The following is a 7,512-nucleotide window of genomic DNA, read 5'->3' as shown; positions in this document are numbered from 1 at the left end:
GGATTTTGGGGAGTTCATGATCTCTGTAATCGCTACCCTATATAGCTTGTCGGACATCTTTTGAAGGTGATTATGTTCTCCTTGTAATGTACTTGGGTGCAGCAAGTAGGAGCCATAGCTGCTCTTCCATGGCACTCTTCTAAGAATGTGATCCTGGGCCACAATGCCAGATAGTTTAAGGATTACTCTTTAGGAAGAGGGGCTAACAGCAAGGCAGGAATTGGGTTCCTGGACAGGCAACATCTGAGTATAACAGACAACCTGGAAATAGCTGTGGGAAGTGACACAGTTGAGATTCTTAAAGTGGCAATTGTATATATAGTACATAGACTACATCTAAAGTCAGTGTGTGCCTCAGCGTATTTACTGATTAAACTGGTTAGAGCAGACGGCAGTTTCTTAGTTGTTTAAGTGAGGATGAGAAGACAACTTATAAAAGACTTGTACAATGTTGGAAAACAGGTCATCTGAACAGTGATAGTCTTTCATGGCATGGTGTCTGCCATGTGAGCGCACAATTAAAATAGTGTCTTGTTTAAAATTTGGTTTGCCTTTCTATCCTGAAGGGTAAATATTTAGTGAAGACCTTATATTCTGTATTCTTAGTTTGGTTGGGTCTTAAATGTGCCCTGAATCTGGCTCTGCTGTCAAAGGTTTTAAATTTTCATATCTGGAAATTACTTGGATTTACACACCAGTAATTTATTACCTCTTTCAAACAAATGTTTTGTTTGACATTAAATTTGCTGATGATTTTGTTAGACTTACTAGGCAGGTGACAAAATGCAAAAGCAGAAATAACCAAAGCCTGTCATCGTGTAGATCTTGTGTCCGCACCCCCTCTCCCCCCACTGCATTCTTCCCCCCAGTCAGACTGTTGTCCTCCATCTGCACCACTGCAGGAGCTCCTACCTCATAGACATAAGTACGTGCCTGAACATTCCACAGGAGAGGACACGTGTGTGCACAGCTCTGAACTCTGAAAAAGGGAACACAGACGAGATGGCATGAGATCGGGCAACGATGTTGCTAGCACCCAGAAGCTTGCCTGCTCTTCTGGATAGCTCCATTCTTCTGCTAACATAACTGGTAGCCTGATTTCTGTGACCATAGATTAGTTTGCTTATTTTCTAACTATGTAAATATGGAATTAAGCGGCTTATATCCTTTTGTGTCTGATTTACTTAATGCTACGAGTTGTTGCATGCCACTGAGTTTTCAATTCTGTATGTAGTATTGTGTGAGTGTCCTGCAATTTATCCATTCTACTTTTCATTAAGCCCATGGCTTTCCATTTGGGATTTACCTATAGTGCTCTAATGGATTTTTATAAATGTCTTGGGGAACATATGTACTCATTTCTGTTGAGTGTATACCCAAGGATGGAATTCGGGGTCCTGTCGTGTGTCTGATGCATTTCAGTAGCTGCTGCCCCACAGTCTCCCAAAATGGTTACATCAGTTTGCACTTGCACGCAGCATGTGAAAATTCCACGGACTCCCCACATTACCAACAGTAATCATTGGTCTTTTTCATTTTAACTGTTCTGGTATTTTTCCTAAGTTTTAAGCCCTTAGTTGTTCTGACACAGCAGCCAGAGTGACTTTAAATTTTAATTTAATTTACTGTTCTGTAGATAATTCTTAAGCATGATACCTAATTCAAAAGATACACAGTAAAACCCATTCCTCCCACTCCTCTCTCCTAGCCATACCATCTAGTTCCCTCTCGAGATGCTGTCTGGTATTTTTCCAGAGATACTCATTTATGCATCAACGTTTATTTTCCCTTTCCCCCAGAAATGATAGCATGATGTACATATACTGTCGAACACCTTTCTTTTTTCACTTGATAAATCTTAGTATCCTATAAGAGTGCATCGATTTTTTCTTTAAAACCGCTACTAGCATGTAACCTGAAAATGCCTCTGTAACTTCGCATTGTACTTAGCATGAAATCTTAGCCTGCTTCACAGGCTTTCCAGCTCTGCAGGACCAGGTGCCCACGTAATCCAGCCTTCCCCACCCCTCCATGCCCTCTCCTTTAGCAAGCTCTAGTCACCCGATCGATCACGTCCTTTATTCACTGGGCACTCCCACCCCCGGGCCCTTGCATATGCCTTCTTAACCTAGAAGGTGCTTCTACTGCTGTCTACCTGGCTGTTTACATCGGCCTGTCACTGTTCCCAGAAGTCTCTGTCCCTCAGCCCTATGTGTAATCTAAGGGTCCCTCAGTTATGCTTTCATTATCCCTGTATTTTTTTCTTTATGATCCTTGAGATGCTAGACATGTAGTTATGTGATTACTTGATTAATGATATTCAACTAGATTATTAATTCCACGGGGGTAGGGACTTTGTCTCGTTTACCACTCGTGGCGTCTATGAGTTAGGTGTTTAATGAATAGTTGTTGAGTGAATAAATGGATTTATGTGAGGTAAATTTGCAAACATACAAAGGGCTTAATGGCAAGTAACAAAGTAGGACTGGGGCAGAAGGAAAATAGGTGCTTGTGTACAAATTTGCTGTAGCAGTCTGATGGTTAGAGTAAGGCAGACGTGTTGATAAAGCAGTACAGGCCATTCTATCTTCCAAGATGTAGTTCCTATGCTTCCCACCATGTTGCTTGGGTATGAGCCACCGACAGCCTCCTCTGGCAGCCCGGGCGGCTATTGCTGGTGAAGAGAACCCCAGGTCTTAGGTGTTCTGGGAACAGGCAAATCCCGCTTCTTCCTGAGAGTGCCAGTTGGTGTTCTCGAAGGTGCTTGTGGCAGTGGTTGGAAAGGAAATCTCCAAGGGAAGCCAGTTGGAATGCCAACATCTTCCCTTCCGTCCCCTCTTCCCCCTTTCTGACGCTACCAACCAACCGTTCCTATGTTTACCATTGAGTGGACCCTTTCTCAGCTTCCTGATGGACTAGAGTAAGGCAGGGTGTTCAAAAGAAAGAAGTCGAAATTAAAATTAAAAAGATCTTGAAGTTAAAATTTTTAAAAGTTCTGGGGACCATTCCACCAACAATATGCATTTATTGTATTTGAAAAGTTTCAGACAATTGTTGCCAATTTTCTTCAACTTTCAATAACTTAAGCTGAAAATTTTACCATGGATGTAAAATTATTATATAATATATATTATATTATATATATAATAATTATTATTAATAAATTATATATATTATAAATATATATAATTGTATGTATATATAATGTAAGTATATATGTGTATAAGTGTGTGTGTGTGTGTATATATATATAATGTATATATTTTATTTTACAGAGGAACCCCCCCCCCCCCAAGCTAACAGGTGTTGGTGAGGCTGTGGAGAAATTAGAACCCTTATGCATTGATGGTGGGGATGTAACAATGATGCAGCTACTCTGGAAAACAGCATGGAGCTTCATCAAAAAATTAAAACATAGGATTACCATAAGATCCAGCAATTCTACTGGGTATATATTCCAACAGAAAGCAGATTTTTGAAGACATAGTTGTACCTATGTTTATAGTAGCAGAGTTCACAACAGCCAAGAAAGAGAAGCTACTCAAATGTCCATTGGTGGATCAATGGAGACACAGACTGTCAGCCTCGAATGCCGGGAACATCTGACATGCGCTGCAACCTGGATGAACCTTGAAGACAATAGCTAAATGAAATAAGCCAGTCACAGAAAGACAAATACCGAATGATTCCACTTACATGAGGTTTCTAAGGTAGTCAAATTCATAGAAACAGAAAATACAGTGGTGTTTGCCAGGGGCTGAAGGAAGGGAATTGTTTCCGGGGTGTAGTCTCTGATTTGCAGGATAAAAATGTTCTGGAAGTCTGTTTCACAACAATGTGAATGTATATAATTATGCTGAACTGTATACTTAAAAATGGCCACAATGGTAAATTTTATGTTGTGTATTTTTGCTGCAATAAAAGGATATGATTTTTAAATTTTATAGATCACATATAAAAGTTGTAATAAGCAGGAGAGCCACTCCTGCTTGGTTGTAAATACTTAGTTCCCTTTCAGGTTCATCCACTGCTCTCCAAATCTGGGTCTCTGTGCAAATGTACTCAGCTTCCCTTTTGTTAGGTGACTGTTCTTAGATACTTTTCCTCTTGAGAAACACTACACTTCCACATCTTTGCCTTATTAAATGTCCATTTTATATGAAAGAATTTAAGTCTTTGACATTAGGAGAGTTAAGATCTCAGCTAGTCACCAGGTTATTGGTGGATTGCCTTTTGACTTAAATTGTTTTACAGTGATTTTCATCTACTGGCATAAAAATATTAGACCTGAAGAAAGAAGGTGGATCCAGTACGAGGAAGTTCTAAATGCCTGCAAAATGTAGCAGATAACATTTTTTATGCCTCAGCTGCCCCGTGTCCATTTAGACTATAAAGTCAAGAATGGTATGTTTGCGCTCAGAGAATTTACTGCTGTTTATGTTGAGGGTGAAAAAAAACTCTCTGGTGACCATGACTAAAAAAGGTTGAGGATAATGGTGGCTGAGAACAGACTTGGCCTCAGCTGGGAAAGATTGTTTGAGGTTGTAAATGGTGCCTGGCAACAAATTTTACCTGTATCTATAAATCCCTTCAAAATATGGCCTCTATCCAGAATGGCACTTTATAGCCTATTATGTAAATGTGTGGGACTTACAGTTATTAAAGAAAGTGTTTTGGTATTTATGACTGGAAGCACATAAAACTAAGTACCGTTAATGGGTTCTCCTGTCTTTATCAATAGAGATCATCTAATGATACGAATAACCAGAAATTTGTGGTATTTGCCTCACTGTCCAGGTAACTCCTTATGGAAAGATCTTTGGGCTTAAACTCTGGATCTGACGATGGCCAGATCTCTGTGTGGAATTAATTGAGACATAATTACTCTTGAGAGACATAAGCTGTACAAATTGTTTCTGGGTGGCTCAGCGGTTAAAGCATCTGCCTTCGGCCCAGGGTGTGATTCTGGAGTCCTAGGATCGAGTCCCGCATCAGGCTCCCTGCATGGAGCCTGCTTTTCCCTCTGCCTGTGTCTCTGCCTGTCTCTGTGTCTCTCATGAATAAATAAATAAAATCTTTAAAATAAAATAAAATAAAATAAAATAAATAAAATAAAATAAAATAAAATAAAATAAAATGCATTTAGCTGTGGGCTGCCTGACTGGCTCAGTTGGAAGAGCATGCAACCCTTGATCTCAAGGTGGTGAGTTCAAGCCTGACTTTGGGTGTAGAGATTACTAAAAAAATAAGTAAACTTAAAAAAAAACACACACACATTTAGCTGCTGTGCTGACAACCCTCACTGCTTTTCAGCTAGCTTAAAACTCATTTAAATATGTATATATACATATGCATACATATATGTGCACATTTGTGTTCATATGTGTATACATACCTATACATATACACACGTGTATTTTTCTACCCCAAGTATATTCAAAATCTAAGATACGGCGTTGTATATTATTTCAGTTTTTTCTTTAGGGTGCAAAAATTCACATGTAATGTTCTGTTACACTGATAAACTGACACTGATAAACTGAGAACATAACATGGTCAACATTTCCTGAGAACTTGGTCAGTGTGTATGCAGAAGTAGTAATTCAGGAAAGTTTCCATCTGGCTAAGATTTAAGCAAGAAAGGCATGATTTACAGTCCCCGTGTTTTTGTCAGATGAGTTTCTTATATGTTTACTAACTTTCTTATTGATGTATTTTCTACAATTACATGTAAAGCAGGTGTAAACTAGCTTTCAGGTGAAATTGGATGGCTGGTCAAAAGGTACTTGGAAATCATACATGGTAACAGTTTAATGATCTATCTTTTGAAGATTGCTTTCTAACTGAATCTTGGTGGGGTTTTATGATTTTAAAAAGCATTTTAAGAGTTTTCGAGATCAATATAGAAGCATAGATAAATAACTGGAAAATAAAAATCATTAAAACTTTTGCATTTTTTAATATCAATTAGGCCTGGGTAAAAAAAAAAATGATTATAAAAATGTTTTTTATTGAATTCTGTCTTGGGCACAAGGTGTCCATTGTTTTTATTAAGTAGTAAGAACATTTGTGGGTTTATTATATAATGGCGATAAACTTTAGTCATGTAACTTTTTTGCTTTTGTAAAGTGAATCTCTTTTAACCATGCCAGATTCTATATATCCAAGATGTGAAACATACATTTGTCCTTAAAAGGAGTCAGCTGGAATTCTCTCTTCCCAAATGCTGATTCCTTTGAAGTCGCTTTTGAGCTTGGTTTATAAGCCACATGGGTCAGTTGACCTAGTGATTTCACATCTGTGCCTTCTATCCCCATGCTGGCTCCTCACTGCCACATCTCACACCTCAGTCTGCTGATTTTCATCAAATAGTTTTTTGGTGGTTTCCCAAAACCAGTTAGGTCCAGAAGATAATGTTCACTATTAGAAATACCTATGAGAATATGACATTCCAAAGGAGAAGTTTTTGAAAAGGTCTCAGCAGTGGTGGCTCCAGGTGCCTCAGTAGGGTGTCTGCGTGATCACGCTGAATGGGCCACACTTGGTGGGAGATGTGTGTTGCAGTGCAATTGTTCAGGAACCCCCAGATAGTATCACGTTATAGTCACGCCTTACGTGTGTATGTGTGCATGTGTACCCATGCGCTTTGTGTTGTTTTTCTTGTTTGCCTTTCAGAGGATATTTTTGAATCTGGATTTGAAGGAAGGTCCAGGTTAAGAATCTTAGATTCTTTTTTTTTAAAAGATTTATTTATTTATGAGAGAGAGAGAGAGAGAGAGGCAGAGACACAGGCAGAGGGAGAAGCAGGCTCCATGCAGAGAGCCCGACGCAGGATTCAATCCTGGGACTCCAGGATGGTGCCCTGGGCCAAAGGCAGGCACCAAACTGCTGAGCCACCCAGGGATCCCCAAGAATCTTAGATTCTTTAACATTTAAAAATAACACCAGGGTACAGGGTTACAAAGTAGACACCTGGAACAGAGATTCTTTTTTTTTTTTTTAAGATTTAATTATTTAATTAATTTGACAGAGAAAAAGAGAGAGAGAGAGAGAACAAGCAGGGGGAGTAGCAGGCAGAGGGAGAGGGAGAAGCAGATTCTCTGCTGAGCAGGGAGCACGATGCAGGGCTCAATCCCAGGACTCTGGGATCATAACCTGAGCCGAAGGCAGACGCTTAACTAACTGAGCCACCCAAGCACCCAACAGGCATTTTTTTTTTTTTTATAATTTTTTCCTGGGTGGGAGGCAGTTGTGGAAAGAACACTGGGAGCCAAGAGACCTGAACTCCAGCCCTCCTTTTTCACCTGTACCTGTGACATCGAGTAGTTCTCCAGTCCTCCCAGAGGTCTTGGAGATGTTTTCTACATCTATAAACTCCCATATCACTGTGTTAGGGAAGATCGCATGAAAATAAGCTTGGATGTGCTTTTTAATCCATGAAGAGCCACAGTTTTAGTTGGTGATCTAGCCATCCTTAGAGACAGTCTAGGATTGACATCTCTCCAACAGACT

Source organism: Vulpes vulpes, chromosome 15 (genome assembly GCF_048418805.1).
Source record: "Vulpes vulpes isolate BD-2025 chromosome 15, VulVul3, whole genome shotgun sequence".
Taxonomy (NCBI): domain Eukaryota; kingdom Metazoa; phylum Chordata; class Mammalia; order Carnivora; family Canidae; genus Vulpes; species Vulpes vulpes.
This window is presented reverse-complemented; position numbering follows the sequence as displayed.